The sequence below is a fragment of the Dromiciops gliroides genome, chromosome X, assembly GCF_019393635.1.
Source record: "Dromiciops gliroides isolate mDroGli1 chromosome X, mDroGli1.pri, whole genome shotgun sequence".
NCBI classification, from domain to species: Eukaryota; Metazoa; Chordata; class Mammalia; order Microbiotheria; family Microbiotheriidae; genus Dromiciops; species Dromiciops gliroides.
This window is the reverse complement of record NC_057867.1, coordinates 7,607,168-7,629,830: the sequence shown is the minus strand read 5'-3', so window position 1 is coordinate 7,629,830 and position 22,663 is coordinate 7,607,168. Positions and strand designations below refer to the sequence as shown.

Here is a 22,663-nt window from a genome sequence, read left to right as displayed (position 1 = left end):
CCCTTGATCAGCTCTTAACTCCTGTTGTCAAAGAAGGCATTACTGTCTCCACTCCTGTGAAGTGCCCCAAGTGGATGGGACACTTCAGCGTGATTTCAAAACATGCAGGCAAATGAAACAGCTAAGCTGCAGTTGCTGCTTGGAAGGTGGATGTCACAATTCCTCTGGAATGAGAATGAGACTAACCTAGAATAAGCTTTAGTGTTTCTTAGATAATTAGAAGAGTTTATGTTCACTCATAGATCATACTTATTTCTTTGTGCTTGCCAGCATGCTCCTGATGATTAAATCCTTTTCATCATCAGACACTACTTAAAAATAGGGGCGGCCATGTGCCTGTGGGGAGAGCAGGAGTTGACAGGGCCCTCCCTTCATGTTTTATAGAGAAAGATCATGGGGTTTAGAGTGGGAAGGGCTGCTGGCTCTTAGAGTTCATCTAATCCATTCCCTTCAGTTTTTTTTTTCAGAGCAAGAAACTAAGGTTTAGACAGGGGAAGTGACTTGTCATGCATCCAGTCATATAGTTTGGGAGTAGCCACTCTAGGAATAGCCGCTCTATTGCCTACCATGTATTCCTTCGGCTGTGTCACTGACTCTAACAGGTAGTTTCTTTCAAACTATATGATCGCAGCCTTTTGGGACCTCCTTCTTCAACCCACTAATTCAACCTATAATTCCCCTGCTTGGCAGGCTCCTTGTGAGTAGTTTTGTGGCCAACCTTGTGATGAGCTTCTCTGACCTCAGCTAGGCTAAGATGGCCCTCAGATGAGGCCTCTCCCCAAGGCCTTACCAGCTCAGCAGGTCCTGCTAGAGCTTGGATTTGCCTAACACAGCCACAACAAGGCAATGGGGCAGGTCATTAGTTGGGGAGAAGCACTGTAGGGCATCATGAGACTTCCCTCCACCTTCCCAAGCTCCTGCCCTTGTGAATTCCTTTGCCAGCCCAGTGGGACAAAGCCTCCTCTATTGGAGAAAAGGCATTTAACCATTTCCTTTAGGTGGATGCCCATGGGCCAAGCCAAGAAAGGCCAGTGAACTTAAATCTGGGCCATGTGCAGGCAAGTTCAAGCCTAGAAAGAGACAGGTTGGGTCTGGGCAAATCAAGGCTTTTAGAGAGCCAACATTAAATAGAGCCTTTGACACTGGGTTATAGGGTCATAAATCAAGGTGAGCACAGCATAGGCTGGCCATGTCCTCATCTTCTTAGCTTGCTCTAGTCTCCCCTCTGTCCCCTACATTTTCTGTTTGTGCCGAATGTCAATGTCCATAAGAGTAATGCCCTTGATTCTGTTTCCTTTGGTCAGGGGGGCATGCTTAGCTAGGATACCTCTGTAGAATCGATTTTTGATGAAGGCCGTTGAAATCATTGGTTACATTTTAGTAACTGAGCCTCAGTATCAGAAATATGCACACATCACCAGGCATTTTGACCAAGCCACCTGAATGCTAATTGAGCAGCCAATTGCACCTACCTTCAGTCCAAAGCAGAGAGATGGCTCTCCAAGGGCTGCCTGCCGCTTGTCACTTTCAAATGAAGCGAACTTATTCAAAGAAAGCGATCCAGGCCAAAGTAGAGAAGGAAAAGAAGGAAAAGAAAATCTCCCCAACAGAAAAAAAAGCAGAACATGAATAAAAATAATATAATAGGAGAAAGTAATGGAATCATTCTGGATAGGGTCCCACTGGAGAAGACACAAACACAATAGAATAGGCAGCTGTCAAATGGTTGGGAGGATCTTAAGTGGCGTATGGGGATGATTACAAGACTCAGAACTCTACTTGGAGAAACCCAATGGCGTGAGCTTAAATACACATGGTAGCAGGGCAGAAGCAATGAAGAAAGTGGATAACAGCCGCTCTTTGGAGAACTCCAGACATTCTTCATTAAAGAAGACATCTCTGCTAGTACTCTCTTCCCTCCACTTTGTTTTGCTCCCTAAATTAAACCTGGCCAACGGGAAAATGATCAGTGTCCCCATAACCCACTAAAAATAATATTCAGATATTATACTCCAACACAAATACAGGTTTTCTGAAATCAGAACTGACCAAGCAGCTGAATCAGTGAGAGATTTGTATGATAAAACTCGGGGGCAGTGTGGTATAATGGTTAGAATGCTGAACTTGGATTCAGGAGGGCCTTGGTTCAATTCCTACTCCTAGTACTGATCTCCCTCCATAACTATGGGCAAGTCCATCTCTCCAAGCCTCCCAAGGTTGCTGTGCATATCAAATGCAAAGCTATTTGCAGATTTCAAAGCATGGCATAGAAATGCTAGCTATTCTCCTTATTAGTGTACCTCTGTCTATAGAGGATTCTTGCTTCCTCCACCATCCCATTTGGATTAGAATTGTCAGGCAAACGTGTTGTCTTGAGTCTCTGTGCGGCAAGCTTCCTTCATAGCCAGGAGCCCATCGCTTCTACATTGTAAATCATGGTTCAGAAATATCAACTTCACTCTCAAATCTCACTCTCTTCGCATCCTCCCAAACTTTCTCCCTCTGATTTCGATATCTGGCTTTCCCCTCCAATTCCCAAACCCTCGGAATCACTTTCTTTACAATTTATTTGCCTTCAGCTTGAGGTTGTCTTTTATTCCTACTCCCACCAAAGCCAGAAGCAAACCCCCCTCGTCCTAAAGCAAAGTAATGTCAGAATCCCAGAGTCGGTTGGGCCATCCAACTGAAGCTCCACCTGAGCAGGGATCTCCTCCACAAGCAGTCCTGGGCTCCAAGGGACCAAGATAACTCAACTCCAGAAGTTTGGATGCTGCTTCTGCTGGTCCACTCTCACAACATGACCTGGTTTTTGCCATCAATGCTTCCAAGCTTTAGGTTCTGGCCTAATGACAGGGGCTCTCAGCCTTCCCCACCTCAAAACCAATAGCTTGCAGCTATCCAGACAAGTTAGATTCTGGAGTTCAGGCCTTTTATTGATACTCAACTACAGTTTTCTAGACCCAGTGACAGGCCTTTCTCAATAAATTTCAGATCTAAGGGATAAAAAGACTATTACACATTATTAATCAAAATATGCCTCAAGTTCTAAAGGATTTCATTCACTGACACATCCAACTGAAGATGATGCCCTTGAATTGTGTGGTGAGGTTCCCTAAAGCATGCAAGACTAAAGCGCCATATTTTTTTTCCTTTGGATGTCATAGGAGAGAAATACCTGTGATTAGTGAAATTGAATCGACTATTTGGTTATGAAGTTAGCATTCCTTGATCAGTAATACTTGACAGAAAGTGCTTCTAATGAAGAACCTAATACCTGGAGATGGAGAAAGAAGCTGCCCTGGCCTGTCATGATTAGGGCTGGCTTCCACAGTGGCTCCTCATTGGAAATTTGCATTCCAAAGACAAGGCTGAAATTGTTTTTTTTTTTTTAAATAAAACAACATATAATTACTACATATTATTGTATGTATGTATTGTATTGTATGTATGACTACATGTCATTATAACATAATCACTGGAGCTGGAGTCAGGAAGACCTAATTTCAAAAGCACTAGATTTTGACACTAGCTGGATGACCATAGGCAAATGACTTAAATTTTCTAAGCCTCATCTGTAAAGTGAGGGGTCTGTTTCTGATGACCAAAGCTCCCTTCTGTATCTGTAGCCTAGTTTATTTTTAAGGATGAATTTGGAAGCAGTTTACTTTGTCAGTGAGAGTAGCAGCAGCAGCAGATTTGGGTATTCTATCTCCACCTGGGAGGTGGATACCTGAATGGCTTCCACCTTTTTCTCCCCAGTTGGAGAGCTGTCAGTAGCAGCAGCCCCTGAAAGGAAAGGCTGCCAGAGGACCAGCAATGAGGACCAACTGAAGTTGCTCAGTCATTGAATTTGTTTTAGTTTTGCCCTAAACTTTTCTCATGGCTACAATCCCATAACTGCAGCAAGCTATAACACCAGAAGCTTTAAAGCAACCAGGACTGTTTGTTTCCAAATTGAACATACTCCAAAGCGATCAGTTGGGGGAATTGTAATGCAGGGAAATCTGAAGCAAACCAAGGAATGAGTTCTAAATGCCCAGCAAGGGGCCTACATCCATGAGGTATTGAGTACTGGGCTGGTATCAATGACCAAAATGATCCTGGGACTTGGAGATACAGAACCTTTGAACAATGGCTCATCCATTGGCATTCCCACTATTTTTACCAGGGGCTCAAGAGTACCAATTTCTCTTCTTTAGAAATGAGTCTCTTTCCTGGCTATTTGTCTCGGCTAAGCCTCATTTGGGGGAAGAATAATCAGGATGTAGGAAAAAACTGTAATGTTCCTTCATCAGCTTTGCAGTCCCTAACTCCAAAAATGCCATTAGAATGAATGGTGATAGATCAAGAGGAAAAGCTGGCTGTGAGTTGGTTTCAGTAAAGGGATGTATGAAAGGCCAAATGAATTTAATGAATTACTAGTGCAAATAGTCCCTGAAATGACCTCCCTCTCCCTCTCTCCCTCTCTCTCTCTCTCCTCTCCCTCTCTCCCTCTCTCCCTCTCCCTCTCTCCCTCTATCTCTCTTATATAGTATTAGTTACAGCTATCAACAAGCTATTCAGAATTTATTCCTCTCAGAAGGAAGAAGACATGGATTTCAAGATGGAGAATCCAGCTGCCATGAAAGTTTAGGATGTCATTCCCATGTAGGCCTGGCCCTTCAATCCTTTGACAATAGTCAAAGGCACCTCCTCTTCGCCTCTGTTTTATATAAAACTGGCTCTAGAGCTCAGTAAATTATGGCTGTCTTGAGACAAAGATACGACTCTTCTCAATGCTTCAGGGGGCCTGCCTATGTATGTGCCCAGAGTCCAAACTACATAAACCGCTCATTGTGAAATACCTTGAGGGCACTTAGTCTGCAAGGAGCTATTCCAACAAAACCACTCACTCTTTTCAAAGGACTTGTTCATCTTCAGACTAATTTCTTCACAAATCTTTTCCCTCTGTTAATAAATAAGCGGTGGATGAAGCTAGGAAGATACTGGCTGAGTCCTGCCCTGTTACATGCTGGCTCGGTGACCCAAAGCTGGTTAGCTCACTTCTCAGTGCTCTAGATAATTAAAGATTTTAAACTGAAGAGAAGGAGAGGGGATTTCCTTGCTTGGGAAATCAAATCTCTATCCCACCCAGATTGTATGTTATCATTGGAAGGTGATTGAGTAGTATGGCAATATGTGCATGTGAAAGGCAAGACCCAGGGAAGCTAACTCCATCTTAATATGGCCACTGGGCCAAATCATTGGACTTCCTCTAGGGTTTTGGATTGTCAGTGTGAAAACTCCTCCCACTGATATACAGTGCTCCTCTGTAATTTGTGGCCTTGCAGATTTGCTTGAGGGCACTGAGACTCCTGGATTAAAAGATGGGAGGAACCACAGGAGCAATGGAGTCCAATTCTTTCATGGACACAACTGGAGAGGAAGTGCCTCACTCTAGGCCACATAGGTGAGAAGCCTGTGCTGTCGCCTCACCCAAGGGAGCTCATTTCCAACCTTGCCTTCAGTTTGCTCAACAGACATAAAGCCCAACCCATTTTATTTTATTAAGATAAGTCATACTTGCTCCACCTCTACACAACAGGAGAACAAGTTTCTGATATCTACACTGAGGAAATAGCTTACATCTAACTGTGACTGACCAAGGATCCTTGCTTTGCCATGATCCCCTATCTGTCCTTACTAACTAGAGTGGCTCGTTCCTCCTCTTCCCCGTCTATATGGCATTTATCTAAATTCTTGCCCCAGAACCTTTTTGTTGTCACGTGGCTTTTATGACATTTGATTCTTCCTTTTTAAAATAACAAATTGGGGTGGGTCACTCATTTAGCAATGGCCATATCTCCATGGACAAAAACCTCACTTAGTTCTTGTGCCCAAATTCTCTAACCTTCTGCTTGAGGTAGCTGTTGAGTTCATCTCAAGGTAAGACTCAATTCTCACCAACACGGTCATACTGATCCCAAAATGAATTTAGTGCATTTCTCAAGCATTTCTGATCAAACTTCCTAGATTAAAAGGTTTCTTCAGTTTTTGGAATTCTGAAACTATCTCCTAATTTTCAAGCTCTTTCCCTCCTATTGGCTGCATTACGCTACTTTATTTTAGTCCCAACATTCTGCACTTCTGAAATGGGGAGGGGAACATGTTTACAAATGGACATGGAGGTGGTTGATGACAATACCAATAAATCCAAATGACATACCTTTGCTGTCTTCAGAAAAGGTCCAGGCGCACCCACAATCAACCTGTGAAAAAGGCAAGGTGTTACTCCAATGTTTTCGTTAAAGGAATTTTTATTGATATATTTTGGTTTTGCATCCCGCATTTCACATTATGTTCCACTCCCCACCCCACCCCAATTTCGATTTTCTGGGCATGGGAGCTCCATCCACTAGCTTACGTGCCCTCCTGGTTGTGCACAATGGGCTAGGGATTCCTGACTTAATACCTATTTGGCAGACTGGAGAGGCAGCATGATGTGGTGGATAGAAGACTGCCCTCCAAGTTGGGATGCCCTGGGTTCCATCCCTGCCTCTTTCACAGCCCAGCTGTGTGACGATGACTACATTCCAGAACCCCTCAGTGTCCCCAGGCGCTGAGAGGCTATAATGCCCTAAAGCTCCTGAGAGTCACCATCTGCACCAGTGGAGGGAGTTTCTACACTGGGAACTCCTTCTGCTGATAGTCACAGATTTGGATTTCCTGCTCCCTCCCACCACCCCCACCACCCCCACCCCAGCAACATTTGAAAATTTACAAGGTAAATTAAGAGAAATTACTAAAGAGAGTGGGGCACTTAGCACCATACACCAAGCAGTGTGTTCACTAGATTTTGGAAATGTTGCAGGGCTGATTTGCTGGACTGGGACATCTCCTAAGGGGCTATAGTGCATATCCAGTTCCGTGGGAGATGCCCCACTCCAGTCAATCAGTAGCACCCTGATCACTTCTGTTACATAAAAGAAAATTCCAATGAGAATTATTAGTGAGTCTCAGAAATAAAGCAGACACTTTCCTGACACTAAACCTAAAAGGTAAAGGGCAAGACCACAGGTCCGTTAGTATTCTGGAGTGGTGGGGAAAGCAAGGGCTAAGAGTCAGACTCCTGATACTAATTCACGTTTGGGAAATGCCACTTCCTTTCTCTGGCCTTTGGTATAAGGGAGTTGGCCTTACCCAAAGTCAAAAGAAGCTGAAGCTCAAATGGGGTCCTTTAAAGGAGGCTGAAAGGCTGGCAAGATCTCTCCCAGTCACAAGCCTGTCACTGTGCCTGAAACCCCTGAATCACTGCTCATAGAGAGAAGGACAATTGCCTAGGGACATGGTCCAGTGCTATTTGGATAGGAATAAGGAACACATTAGCAGTGATTAGCTTCTCAGCTCATCTTCTAGCTGAGAACGGGATTAGGCCTGTTTGGATTTGGTATGAGAGGGCTGGGAATTGGGGGGAGTGAAGGTTGTGACCTTGGCCCTCATGGGCAACCCAGCTGGGACAAGAGAGCATTGACCATTGAAAGGGCAGTGGGCAAGGTAATCTTGACCTACATGCCAACAGGTCTTCCTAAATGGCTAGTCGGACCCCGTCTGTCTCACATAGAACCCAGACCTCCCATCAGCTACTTGTCACGTAAACTATAACAAGAAGAGTTAATTGCATAATTATATTTTTGCAAAAAATGCCGACTAGTGATTCAGCCAGAATTAAAGGATTAGGAAAATAACTTTTCTTCGTTGCTAAGGTAGTCCATGTCCTTGATGGAGTCTCATGCTGGGCACCCGAGAAGACTGGCAGGGGCACGCAGCCCTGCTGGGATAAAGCCCGCTGAGTTTACAGTCAGGTTTAATACATAAGAACTATTCTATGAATCTCTAATCCAGGAACTGTATAATTGAAATCTTTATAGGCAGGCTTCTGATGTGTACTGAACACATTACTCTCACATAATTGAACCTGCTTTGGCAACTAATTAAGGAAGGTACTTATTTTTTTTTTAAGTATTTTTTTTTTCGGGGCAATGGGGGTTAAGTGACTTGCCCAAGGTCATACAGCTAGTAAGTGTCAAGTGTCTGAGGCCGGATTTGAACTCAGGAACTCCTGAATCCAGGGCCAGTGCTTTATCCACTGCGCCACCTAGCCGGCCCCGGAAGGTACTTATTTTAAAAACCCTTTTATTCAAGAACTCAACAAAACATAAATTATATTTACATTGGAGGAAACATAAAAGTATAGAAAAATCAAATGACATATGCGCATAGACAGTGCTCTCTGGTCTCAACGGACAAGCCCCAAACGTTAAAACCCTATCCTGAAATGAAGATGCTTTCTTCTTGGCATGAAAACTTGACAGGAAATTTGAGTAAGTCATCTCTAGTCATTTAGCCAATCCAAGAAGGGAAGACTTCCCAGTTCATTCTAGCTTTTGAGACAAGTGACTCCATACAAGGTCCTGTTTTAGCCAAATTCCTGGAGACCTTTGGCCAAAAAAAGGATTCTCCGCCTTATGCATACTACCGGCTGTCTCTAAAGTCCACCAAGGCTTAGAATTGCATTAAGATTTTTGAGACCTCCCATAGCATCATCCTGCAGTAAAAGTGCCAAAGGCAGGTGAAGCAGCTCTCCAGAAGTTTAGCTTCAAGCAACCCTTTAGTTTCCCCCTTCTGAGCTTTTTCCATCAGCCATGAAATAAAGCCATTACATCCCTTGGGTTCAGACACAGTGTTCAGAGCAATCAATCAACCAGCAATTTTTCAGTTACTCACTCCATGCCCAACACTTTTTAAAAAGAGGGGTACCCAAAATAAGCCACAGTCCCTGCTCACAAGGAACTTACAAACTAGGTGGACATACATAACAACAACAATGATTCTAATGATGATAACTAACATTTATCTAGTGTTTTGAGGTTTACAAGGCACATTACAAATATGATCTCCTTTGATCCTCACAACAACCCTGTGAGGTAGGTGCTGGTCTTATTCCCATTTTACAGATGAAGAAACTGAGGCTAAGAGAGGGTAAGTGACTCCCCATGGTCACATGGTGACGCTTAACCATCCAAATGAGGTTCTCTTGAGGTGCCCAAATTAGGGGAAGGGAGAGGGATGCAACCTTTTTGGTTTCATGGATAAAATCTGACATGGTCAAGAAATAACAGTGATGACACTCTGACTGCCCTCATCAATTTCCATTATTTCATGCTCTAGACATTGCAGGGACTTTCTGGTGGCTATATTTACCCCTGTTCAGGACGTATAGTCATTTAGAAACTCGAAAATGTCTCTCTGTAATTTTCAGAGAAGCAAAGTCAAATCATTACAAATCCATCCTAATGGCTCTCGCGGGGCAATAAAGTCTATTAAGATTTGAAATATCATAAAAATATTTTAATGGCCATAAAATTAAAATGTATTTGCATACCCAGAATGAAATCAGGCATTGGAAAGTCACCAAGAGAAGACAAGCCTACTGGCAGTTTCTCAGGTCATTTTTTCTATCCATCACACATAACTTTCACAAAACTTCAGTTTCCTTGGAAGAGAGTTGCTCTGTGTTCTGATCAGTTAAACAAAGGATGGCCCAAAGGAAACCAAAAGTTGGCCCCATGGCCTGAAAACAATTTGTAGATGGGCTAATTGATTCCTAGCTGAACAAGCCTGGGAACTTGGCTTTTTGAATGTCCTGCTTACTGAAAAACACGAATCCAGTCAGGAAATAGGAGGGGCAAATTCACTTTAGACCTTGAAAGGCCACCTTGATACCAGCTAGGATAGCCCTCCAGTGGAATCACCTTACAAGTGATTTAGGCCTCTTAAAGATACTTTATAGCACAGGGAGGGGGAAGTTCTTACCCAAGCCCAGTGGTGGCATCTCTGAAAGATCCAGTATTAGAGAAACCTGCTAGAACAGGCTCACACCAAGGAAAGTTGATGGCCCTGGTGGTTCCCTTGGGGTACCTGGGAATTTGTCACTTTAGGAGTTGAGAACTATGGGCTATGGGGGTCATAGCCCCCATTTGTGGATCCAGAGGCTACAGGAAGTGTTTGAGCATAGAATGACACAATGACTGAACTGGGAGGAGACATTAATGACCCTCTGGTGCAACCATCTGCTTTGACAAAGTGGTGGGGGAGGAGCTGAACTCCAGAGAAGGGAAGGGACTTGTCATCCCAGAGTCATCCCATAGCCTTGGGCTAGTGATGGCTCCCTGAGGCAGCTGACATTACCATAGAAAGAGGCATGCGGTGACAGTGCCTCTCAGAATGCTAACAGTGGAAGAAATGGTGGGCCCATTCCCCCAATGCCTAACATTTTTAAGTTCCTAGCCAGTGATGCACATAATTGGGGAAATGGCAAATCAATTGTTAAGAACTATGTCAAGTGCAAATCTTATCAAGGCTTTTAAATGGGATGATTGGAAGCTTTTGTCTGACAAGCATGCAGCCTGAAGATGAGGGGAATATAGAATGCAGAAGCAAAATGTGGACTGTCTTGCATGCATATAAATCAGGGAATGGAAAAGCTACAAGCCCAAGCACACCAGAAGCCCAGGCTTCCCGTAAGTATGCAAGATGCTTTCCCCCTTTTCCCATCTTGGGCTTTGTGATGCTCTCACCTACCTCTTATAGCTAAGAGAAAGCTTAGTGGGCTTTGGAAGGGGTTCTTTAAAACCTTAACCAAGACCCCAAGGGAAGGTAATTCTCCATCTCCCTGATGGGTAGCAGACACTTTTGCTTTGTTTCTCCCCTCCCCTTAACCCTGCCTCAGACTGAGAACCAACAGGAACCCAAGTTTGGAGCAGCTGCTGAGAGAAGATGCTCCATTTCCCAGTGGACTTACCTTGGAAAATGCCAAGAGAATATGGGAGAAAAAGCTACTTCTACAGGGTGTCTTGGGAATCAAGTGGTGAGATGACATGGGCTTTTATCGAAAAGAGGCTGTTAGCCAACAAAGGAGGTGTTGTGATATGTGTGTGCGTGCACATGTGAGTGTGATTTAAGGGGAGAGAGATCTTTCAGAGAAGGGCCTATATCTCTGGAGGCAGGAAGCTATCCTAAATGACCTTTCTGTTTTCCCTTCCAATTCCATTACCCCTTCTAGCAGAGAAAAAAACCTGCTTATATGTGAGAACCCTTCACAACCTCCAAAATATCTTCTAGGTAAATGTAGCATCCAAGAAAGCTATCCCCGATGGAGAAGTCATACAACCATGCAGTTAATTTATTGCTACAGTGATGGAAGTTCCTGTCTCCCCAACTCAGTAATAAAAATGACCAATATGATAGCATTTCTTAAAGAACTGATTTTCGGTTACAAATCTTTGCAGAGTGTCTCCACTGCAGGTTATTCTAAAAGAATGGTTTAAGTAGCCACGAGTTGCTCTTTACTCATTCAGCAGATATTCAGCATACAAGGTACTGTGATAGATACTAAGTCAAAAAAAAACCACAGAGCCTGCTCCTAGGGAACTTACAATCTAATCATGATGATCAGGCAGGCCTCAGTTCATCTGAGCGGTAGAACCAAACACTGTATGGGAAGTGCGAGAGGTAACTTCTTGTGCTGGGAGTGTGGAAGGAGGGGGAATTGGGGTCTGAGCTAGAACTTCAGGAATAGAGGGGAAGCCCTCACAGTGGGTCCAGTAACCAACCTGCTTGCCTAGTCACCACCCTACCCTACTGATCAGACTATAAACTACAAGGACAGACATTCTGCAATGAAAGGATACAGAATGACTGGCTTGAATCACTGCTTCTGCTCATCCATCCACTGTCGCAACAGGGACTTGGTTTTTGCCATCAATTCTTCCAAGCCCCAGGTTCTGCCCTAATGATTGAGGCTCTCAACCTTTCCCACCTCAATACCTCTCAGTTATCTGGACAAGCAATCTGAGTCCTTGGGGGCTGTACAGAGGATTCACATTTTCTTTTAACTCAAGGCACTAACCATTCACCTGAGGGAATAAATGAATGGCAGGATTTTAACGAAGGTTGGCCACAATAAAGGGTTCCCCCCATACTATTAGACAAGAAGCTGATTAAATTAAATAAAGCAAAAGTAAGCATATAAAGTGGGAAACTGGTTTCTGAGAGTGCCCTGATCAGGTAAATTAAAAGGACTGGAAGGCATGTGTAATCTTAACAGAGCCCCTTTTCTAATTTCCTATAACCAGACCAAGTCAAGGGGAATCATTCCAGCTAGCGAGCAGAGGCCCCCACCAGTGTCTTCCCACCATCTTCCCAGCCTGTTTGCCTTGCTGCTTTCTGCTAGGAAAAGTGATGCTGAATTTAAACTGGACTTCCCCCCAAATTGCCTTCCACTCCTCAAGGTCTAAGCTCTTCCAGGAATTCTCAGCCCATGCAGGTCAGTGTCCTGGGGCTTCACTGGCTTTGAAGAGAGCTGAAAGGAGAATTGTTTTGTGTGTGTGTGTGTGTGTGTGTGTGTGTGTGTGTGTGTGTGTGTGTGTGTGTGTGTTGGGGGATGAAGAATTGATTCTCATGCTCCCAGCTCCAAGCACTGCTGCCCAAGGCCTAGGCTGACATACCTACGTTCTACCCTCCCCAATGATGTCTTGGCATTGGCTCCTGAAAATTAATTTTTGCCCAAGCAGTTTTCTCTTTCTAACCCTTTTGTGAGAGAAACTTCCCAGAGAGAATGACATTTCTGGGTTTCAAGGGCTATGACAACTCTAAATGATTACAGAAATGATGACAGGGGGTGTTAGGACTTGGATCAGAGAAGAAGAATTCATCACATAGTCCAAGTGTAAATAGAGACCTGCCCAAAGAATTAGATCTCACTTTTTATTCAAAATCAGATTATTTTTCAGGGTAATAAAGGTGAACATTTTTCTGAAAAAATAAATGATCAGATCCATAAAGGCTGATAATGAAAAGAATAATTACCATGAAGTAGTTCTGTAGAATTCCTTTGGTCTCAGAAAAATCATATTCATCAAAGAGTGGAGTCTTTTTATTTTCCTCCTTGATTATTAAAGCATAGAAGAGGATGGCTTCACATCTGAAATTGGCTGTATTTTGTTTCCCAAATTTCACAGTTAACTGATTTGCTTTGGATCCTTCCCCTTTCTGCCTGAAACCCCAATCCCCCCCCCCCATATATATATATATATTTTTTTTTCAGGTAATACTTAATTCAGGAGAAAGCATAACTTCTCCCTATGAAGAACTATGTCATTGCTTCCTGGAAAGAGATCAGAAAATCAGCTCTAAGGTCATTCTAGGCATATGGTTGGGAGGTGGGTAAAATGTTCTAACTCAGTCTCTCTTTTCCCCTTGGTGACCTCTTTCTTCTTTTCTCCTCTTCCTTTTTCTTCTCTCTCCCTCTCCCTCCCTCCCCCTCTTCCGCTCCATTTGCACTTCCCCAATTTAAAACTTTCAAAACAAGATCAGCCATTCCCTCTGCATCTCAAAACTGAAATCTCAATCCTTTCCCAGGTTGTACACCACCATTCTTCTCATCCCCCAGGCTCAAAACCAGCAAGTTCTTCTGGACCCTTCCTCTCTGTCCCCTTCCCGATCCTCCCACACTTTGAATCTGCCATGTCTCAGGCTGTTCCCATCTCACCAGTTATACCCCAAGCCTCACTTTCAAGGCTCCCCTCATCCAGTGCCTGGACAGTTATAAGAGAATTCTCACTGGCTTCTCTTCCCAGGTCTCCCTACAACTTGGCAGTCATAGGACAGTTATCATATGGATTTGATGGCTTCCACCTGGCTGGGGAGGTATGGGGACCACTTGGACCTTCCAAGTCTGGGACACTCCAGCAGGGCTTTTGGATCAACTTTTCTTTCCCCTCCTGGGTTTTTGTACCCCACACGGAGCCAGTTTATGCCCAGGTTGGGGATTACTGGTTTAGCCCATTCTTAGGACATTCCAACAAAGGAAAAGCTCATTATTTTAGCCTCCACTAATTGAAAATGTGTGATAATGCCTATATATGAATAACATATTTTCTCAGGAAAGGAACTAAGCTTAAAATAGTTGAAAGGACAAACTTTTGGTGAGCCCTCTTCAAGTTCAAGTTTACATGGAAACAACGGCTATGCTCCTTCCTAGCCCACCCGACCATTCTATAGCATATTCCGAATTCACAACCCGAGTCTCGTATTCTCTCTCCTCTCAGTATTCCAGAAACCTCTGTAGGGGACTCTGGGAAAATGTGCAAACCAAAGAAATTGACAGTTACCCTAAATACTAGACCCCCTAAATGCTAAGTGACTTGTCCAAGGTCATCAAGCCCAGCCTGGATAGAGGCAAGCCTGACAGTCTTTTCAGAACCTTTGTGTAGTTCATTAATTATAGCACAAATAGGGGCAGCTAGGTGGTGCAGTGGATAGAGCACCGGCCCTGGATTCAGGAGCACCTGAGTTCAAATCCGACTTCAGACACTTAACACTTACTAGCTGTGTGACCCTAGACAAGTCACTTAACCCCAATTGCCTCACCAAAAATAAAATATAGCACAAATAAGGATCTCTAAGGACATTTGGGTTTCTCATTTTCACTACCCCAATGTATTAGCTCTCCAAACTACAGGATGGATTTTCCTATCGTCTTGACGGCAGGTTAAAGATCACCAGGTTTCAAAGTGACATTTGACTTCATGTGACACATATTTAATCCCCAAATGGTAAAATGGGAGGGAAGAGTTTCTGGGGATGCGTGACAGGTCCTCATAGTGCAGAGCAACCCTGGCTTCAACTGCTCTCCGGCACGCCGCAGATCCCACTTGTTTCTGCCAAGTGGTGGGCAACTGTCTACCTTAGGGTTCTTGGGCATCCTGCTGGCCCAGACTTCTCAGAGAATGCAAACACCCATTGTGTTAGAAGGGGCAGGTGTATTCATGGGCACACATGTCTAACATCAATGAGACTCTGTCAATGCCCATTCTGTGGAGGGCTGGAAGCCTTTCCATAGGTCACATCCATATTTTGGTTCAATGAGATATTTCATTCAGTTCCCTTCCTGTGCCCTGAAAAATTGGGGAACATCTAAGGACATCCTGAATGGGCCAGGAGATTCTTCGATTTTAAAATCCTAGTCTAGGTTTACTGAGCAGAATGCTAGGGCTGAGTTTTGAGTCAGTCCTGTTGGGTAAAGAGTGAATGTGAGTGTGAGTGTGTGTGTGTGTGTGTGTGTTGCGGCAAGGGGATTCTGTATGTAGCCATAAGGCTAATTCCAAATGTAAAATTGCAGTCCTTTATGGATGCAAGCAACTTGATAAAGATTAAAGAAAAAAATGGTGCCTGTGGAAGACCATGAGGAATTGCTGATGCTTTGTGATTGACAATAGAGTTAAGATTTCACAGAGTCACTGAATTTACAAGTAGAAGAGACTTCAGAGCACCCTTTGTCTAATCCTGCCCCAAATCACCCTCAAAATAAGCAGCCAGTCTCCACTTCTCTTCCCATCCTGGCTGTTCCAACATGCCAATGTCCTTTCTAAAATGCAGTACCCAGAACTTGGTTGGAGATGGAGCCCACCCTCATGCTCAGCCCACGTGCCTGGCCTTAGCTCATGACACTCTACTCAATACACTGTTGCCCAGGCAATCTGTTCACTTAACACACCCTGTGCTCTCATGCCCCCATGACTTTGCTCAGGCTGTTCCCTAATATCTTACCTTCCCCTTTTCATCTGGTCAATTTCTAACAATCCTTTGGAACCAAATTCCCATGCAATTTCCTTCTCTGATCTCTTTTTGTCAGTCCTAGTCTTCCTCTTTCGCCCTTACAGTGGCCTTGATTTGTCAGTTCTCTTAACAATTATCATGCGCTATTTTGTATTTGAGTTATTGGGGGGAGGGGAAGGGGGAGGGGAAGGGGGAGTTTCTCTGCCTAGGACACTGCAGACCCTCTGTGTATGGGGGCCATTTCTCATCTCATCTTTCATCGCCCCCAGGGACTAATATAATGGCATTGTGTTGAATTAATTTGCTGAATGAATTAACAACCCCCAGGACAGGCTGAGTGGCATGGCAATAATTCCATGGTTATTATAAGAGTCCTTAAGCCTGTCCCAAGCTCACTCGGACCTCAAAGAGCCTGGCTCCCACCCAAATCCTTTGCAAAGTCTTTTCCTTGGTGGCCCCCACATGGGGGAAAGTAACTGTTCCCTCACTAGTCATTTATGAAATTATGGAATTCTGCCACATTCCGTGTTCACACACTCAGCCAAAGCAAGAACTAAAATATGGCAGCTAATACTAGTGTCACCTTTTCCATAAAGACATCCGTGGACCCCTAGGGCAGGCATGGTCAGAAAAGGGACAATCTGGCCCATTTGAGTTGTTGATATCCAAGTGCAAGATGGTCAATGCCATCTGCATGAGTGGTTGCTCATTAGACATTCAGGGCGAAAGGCAAAAAGAAACAAGGTAAACAGAAACTGGGTCCACAAATGGCATGTCAGAAAGGATCAGATCCCTGACAAAACCAAATATTTGTGCATGGAACAAACATCGAAAATAAATGACACCTATTAACTAGAAAGAATTGCAAGGCAGAGGGGAAAAGAGAAAGATGAAGTATGCCCAGAGAAAATGGTTTCTGTTTACAGAAATCACACAAAGTGAACAGGGCATGTATGCTAGAAAGGCAGCTTTCAAAGCCTAATCACTTCCATTTTAATACTAGATGGACTGAATCTTCACTTCACAGCCCACTGCCCTCGACACCATCAATATATTGGAACTCTGCTGATAAGAATCCATTATATATTGATGAATCCATAGGAGAAGCCCTAAACAGAGCAGACCGATGGGCTTAATGTCCAGGAGCCCCCAGTGGTGATGTTCATGAGCACTTGCAAAACCCTTTTGAAAATTGTCAGAGCCTCACTCCCCCAATCTAATTCCCAGAGGAATCTGCTGAGGTGGGCTGGGAAGTAAAGGACACATTCCATGTTAGATCAGGAATGATCATGCTCTAAGCCCTTGCCATTAAAAAAGCCCCAACTACCCTCCTTCCATCCATTTCAAATGGGTTGCTTCTTAATTTCACTAAGTGCTTTCTATATGTGGTGTGGAAAAATGCATTATTTTAGGAAATGGCTGAAATCAAATATGAATTATTTATAAAGGGACAAATTGCTATTACTTAACCTTATAATTAAGAGCTATAAGCATGCAGTAGCCCAGCACTGCCAGCAAGGAGGGAGCCCATCTGATCAGCATTCATCCCAGGGTACCCTCTCACTACACTGACAAAGGTCATCTGAGTAAACACCCTTGGCCAATGGCAATAACCTTTTCAAACCCAAGCTGTCAGATGGATGGGGATCTTTGGTGACTGTCCATTTCATTGTATTCTATTATGGTCCCTGTCACAAAGTCCAATCTCACTGATAGCACAATGAGCAAGTATTCACAAAATCCCATTTGAAGCTCATATTGAGAAACTGAATTATGTGGAAAGGTAGCAGTGCTGTGGCCATTTCAAACTAATCACTTTGATAATGCTCAAGAAAAGACAAACACCACACCCTATATCATGGCTTCGAGATATACAGCTGCACCTTTGCAATTCAGAGGGCTGAAGATGTGTGTTTGTGGAGACTTTTTCATGGCTCAGGCCTTAATAAATCATGTTATATGTCAGACCCCCCCCACACACACACACAAAGGGTCAGCAAATTTGCTGGGTTTCACTCTTCCTCTCTGTGTGATTTCTTTTCTTTCTTTCTTTCTTTTTAGTGAGGCAATTGGGGTTAAGTGACTTGCCCACGGTCACACAGCTAGTAAGTGTGTGTTAAGTGTCTGAGGCCAGATTTGAACTCAGGTACTCCTGACTCCAGGGCCGGTGCTCTATCCACTGCGCCACCTAGCTGCCCCCACTCTTCCTCTCTGTAGAGAAATTGTCCTCCCCTCTCCACTGAGTTAGAGAACACAATGGTAGCTACAAATGGGAGATGAAGGACACTGCAGTGGGAATGTTTGTGGTGGGGGTGCTTGTTTTCTAGTCACTATTGGTCAGATCAAGCTTTCTGATGGCCAAAATGGAGGACAGGGAATCCACCTTCCAAGATAATTGCAAAAATTCAGCTGTGAAATCAAACTCCCAGCATGCTACCTTTCAAGCAAATCAGATTAATGCAATGTATTCCTTGACAAAGATTTGATCCACTGGAAAAGGTCTTAGAAAAAGAGTGATAAATCTTCAAAGTGTGTGCCTTTGGAAATAGGATAATGGGGTAACGGTTAAATAAGCACGACCCTAGGTAGGGGGACCTTCCTAATCTAATGGAAATGTGTCATAAAAGGCAAATTACCTAATAGAAGTGAGTACTAAATTCTTTGGCTCAATTTCTTCTCTCCCACCCCCTTTCAAAAGGGGAAACCCCCTTTCCCTTTTTACAATATTGTTTGTCCTCAGATAATCAAAGGCAAAACAGCATGGGAAACTGTATGTGCCTTTTTGACAGTCAATCAGTCAGGCTGCAGAACACATTGGCTTGAGACAAAACTATGGCTATATTTGCCCCTTCCTGCCAAGTTCTTCCAGCTGCTACCATATTCACTGAATAATGGTTATCATCTCCCCTCATTTTGAAGGACCAACAATTGAGTGAGCAATTAGAATAGTTTGAAATTCACAGCATCTGGACCAATGGGTCCAGGACCCATAAGAATGGATTTGAGTGGAGGTGAAAAGATAATGAGGAATTCAGCATATATATGAATAGGAAAAAGAAAAGTGAGGATGTACACAGAGTGACCACTTCACTTCTTCCCCTACTTTGCCTTTCCTTCATTGAGAAAAAACATGCACACAATCCCCTCCCGCACTGAGATCAACCAATGACTAGGGTGATGTGGAAATCAATGGGGCAAAGAAGACCCAAAGAATGTGGCACAAGCTCAGGGAATATCTGGGAATGTGTACAAAGTAGCAAAACAAAAAGCAATTGAGCAGATGAAACAATAAAATAATTCATCTTCTTGTACACAGTGCCCCTCCGTGAAGATCAGTTGGCTCCAAGAACATGAAAACAAAAATTAAATGCTTAGTGGAAATGACAGTGAAAAATACAGAAGCCAGGATAGGAACAATCCAAATAAATGTTTTCTGACTCAGCAAGGGTTTGGAAAACCTTCTTAAGATCAACAGTCCAAATGTCCAGTCTTATACACCATGAACATTGGGAAAATACGGCCTAATCTAATACGAAATATAAAAAACCCAACAACAGGCTGAACCAGCAATCCATGGCAGATGGAAATGGTGTACATCAAAGCGCTAATATCAGACTGTATATTGTCTATGATCCAGACAAGGTGAATTCCTGGTTCAGACTAAAGAGTTGGTACTGGTAGATCAGGATAGTTCAAGTATCATTTGAAACCAAGAAAGGTAACCTTAGTGAGAGAGAGGTAAAGATTCGTGGCAAGTAAAGGACGACAGGGGTCCTTGGTAATCCAATGGCAACATTATGTTGCTGAGATAGCACATCAACCAATCACCTTCCAGTGAGAGCTAAAACAGGATGGTCTGCATTGAAAATTTACAAAAAGAATGACAACATATGGGGGACAGAATCTAATAACAGTCTGATGAGTATGGTACTCCAAGCTAGAATGCAATGATTTGGACAAAGCAAAAAAAAAATGGAGGGATATTGAAACTAGGCTCTCTTACCCTGATCATTAATGTTCAGTGTGAGGGCATGATCTATGTGGACAACTCTCCAATCAACTCTCCTGCTCCTAGGTTTTTTTTTTTTTTAGTGAGGCAATTGGGGTTAAGTGACTTGCCCAGGGTCACACAGCTAGTAAGTGTTAAGTGTCTGAGGCCAGATTTGAACTCAGGTCTTCCTGACTCCAGTGTCGGTGCTCTATCCACTGTGCCACCTAGCTGCCCCCTGTTCCTAGCTTTGATGTGGAACACTGCGACTTAAAACCCTCTCTATTTCTTGTCTGATCACAGTCATTTTCCCATCTCTTAATTTTTAGGATTTGCATTAAACACCATATCTCAAATCCAATCCCTTTTTTCCCTCACTAGAATCTTTCAGGCTTCTATCCCAGCCTTGCTTCTATTTTCTGGGGCAAATTTTGTAGCATCCTTCAATCACTATGGGGACTCAATAGGTTTCCAACAACAACAACAAAAAACCATGCCATCCTTTGCTTAAAGAAGGCTACATACAGACAGCCAGGCTTTCTTTAGAAATGGAAAACAAATTTTTCCTCAATAGACCCATCATCAAATTCTGGTGTATGACGATGCACGTTGGCACTACCCAACCAGGTTTTCAATGAGTTGAGGTCACTGAGCTGCACATCTTCACAGATCGAAACAGGCTAAACCCTGCAGCTGTAGCCTAACACAAATACCATAAATGTCCCTTGCTCAGGACTAACAATGGTCAGATGACATTTTAAGCAGCACCTGAAGATGGGGCGGCCTGGCTGGGTAAGACCCATGATCAAAAACCAGCCTTTCAGGATGGCCACAAATCCCATCTGTTATATCAGACACTTGTCCAATGCCTGTTCTGAAAGATGGCTTACTGACCAGACAGAACCATCTGGTATAGATACATTACTGCATTTCTTGTGTACATGAGCAGAAACCTCTCAATGAGAACAGATAAGAAATTAGCGATTGCTTTGGTACTGCTTTTAATAATCAGTTAAGCCTCAGAAGAGCTTTCTCCCACTACTTTATTCCATGTTCCTCACAGGAAGTCCTGGTGTAAATCTTACACACACACACACACACACACACACACACACACACATACATATGTGTATATTTATATATCCATATATTTTATTTTTTTCCACATAGCACAAATAACAAGGGGAAAAAATTCAGCACAGATGCAAACCCATATTGTGATTCTGCAACCACCACCTCCATTTCCACCACTTTCAATTTCATCATCCAGAGCATTTCCTTAAGCAAACAGAAATTAAAATGCTTCTGCCTAATGAATTTTAATTCGAAGATAAGTTACATTCTCTTACTCTGTCTGGTGAGTAACTGTGAGTGGTTTAGAAAGCTGGAGTGAAGAGTGAATACAGAACAGGAGGAAAGAAATGTGCCCCTCGTCCCATTGCCATGGGCTTTTCTTTGCTTGAGCAGCTGCAATTAGGCTCAGACACCTCAGCATGAGTGGAATATGTCAAGGACCCTGGCCATGCAGCTCGGTGCACAGCCACATCCTCTAGAGCTTGCTGGCCTCAATGATCTGAATTTGGATAGTGCTTCTGAATGCCTTCAGTCACAAGCCTAAGTCCCACAGGTACCTGAGGCTTGTGTCTCCCCCAGTAGACTTGGTGTCCTTGAGAGCAGGAGCCGTGTTTTACCCTTTTTGTATCCTCAGTCCTTAGCACAGACTTGACTTGGGTTTTATCTTTTTTGCAAGCAGATCAGAACTGAGCAGGCAACAGGAATTTCAACTCATTTAGGGAATAAAGAACCATAGCTCTCTCTCTATCTTTAGACTTTCATAAACATTGCAAGAGAGCCCCCAAATCCCCAAGCACAGGATATGATACAATATCCCATGTTTAGGCAGATACAAATTCAGGACCCCTGAGCATAAGAATAAGTACTTGAGTACTAAGTGACAGAGGAGAAATCATAAATTCAATTCAGCCACCATGTTTTAAGGCCTTTTAGGTACTACGCACTGCACTAGTTGCTGAGGGGATGGAGACAAGACAAGAAAAAGCAGCCTTCACCCTAGGAATTCAGATTTCACTGAATCATCTCAAGTACGCTTGCTCTTGGCCATGAGGCTTGGTGGTGCCTTTGGTCTCTTGTTCTCAATTGCAAACTTCATTTCCCCAATATGGCAGCCCATTTTGCCCTGCTCTGCCACGGGGAGAAATGGAGGCCCCAGGGCTCCACTCATTGTACTTTTCCATTTGCTCCCCAGAGAGCCCTCCTTCTGGCCAGGAGCCTCCTGGTACTTGGCTTGGCTGCTATTGCCCCAGAGCCGCTTACAAAGGCATTTCCAGCATGTCAGGACGTGCAGTGCTTCTACTTTGAGATCCCAGGCTCACCTTTAAGCCATAATAAGTCCTCGTTTGGGGGTCCTAAGTGACTTCTTTTCCTTGAGAGGTGGTTCAATACACTATGATGTGGAGAGATAACTGTTTGGGGAAAGCCACAATAGGGTGGTGACATCCCTTGAGCTGTGCAGAATTTCAGAGAATAAAATTCTGAGGCTAACCTTTGCAAAATGGACAAGCCATTTCCAAATACTTTGAGTCTGTTTTAGTCTATCTACCTCCAAAATAATGAAGGCAAATGAACATTACACACGCATTAAAAATACAGAACAGATTCATAGAGTTAGAGGGAAATTTCCTCAAATAGGGTAATTTGAGACTTTTACTTTTCTCATCTAGCCTTTCTTAACATCACTACTCTGTATTTAAGTGTATTGGACCACTTATCAAGGAAAAAATCATTGATGACCCCCCAAATTGGGAGTTTTTTGAAAATAAGGAATTGTTCTCTAGAGGAGATCAATTGAATTAGGGGACCTTGGAGACAGATCAAAGCAATTTATGATCTACTGGATCCTTCAGAGAATCAGAAAAGATGAAGAAAAAAAGATAGGCCAATTATAATGAAAGAGATGAGTAATCTATGACCAAGTGGAGTTTGCTCCATTGGGATCCA

The 22,663-nt window shown here is 43.4% G+C and overlaps 1 protein-coding gene across 4 annotated transcripts in view; it reads right to left on the bottom strand.

Annotated features, from left to right (window-relative positions):
• HTR2C (5-hydroxytryptamine receptor 2C) overlaps positions 1-22,663 on the bottom strand; it is a 161,046-nt gene that overhangs the window by 43,794 nt on the left and 94,589 nt on the right. For 2 of the 4 annotated variants that reach the window (XM_043974139.1, XM_043974138.1), the window contains exons 3-4: positions 6,206-6,248; positions 1,473-1,682 (exon numbers count right to left, since the gene is read on the bottom strand). The gene's annotated coding sequence lies outside the window, so the exon portion shown is untranslated. The remainder of the gene's footprint in view (positions 1-1,472; positions 1,683-6,205; positions 6,249-22,663) is intronic. The other 2 variants (XM_043974140.1, XM_043974141.1) reach the window with 2 other exon arrangements.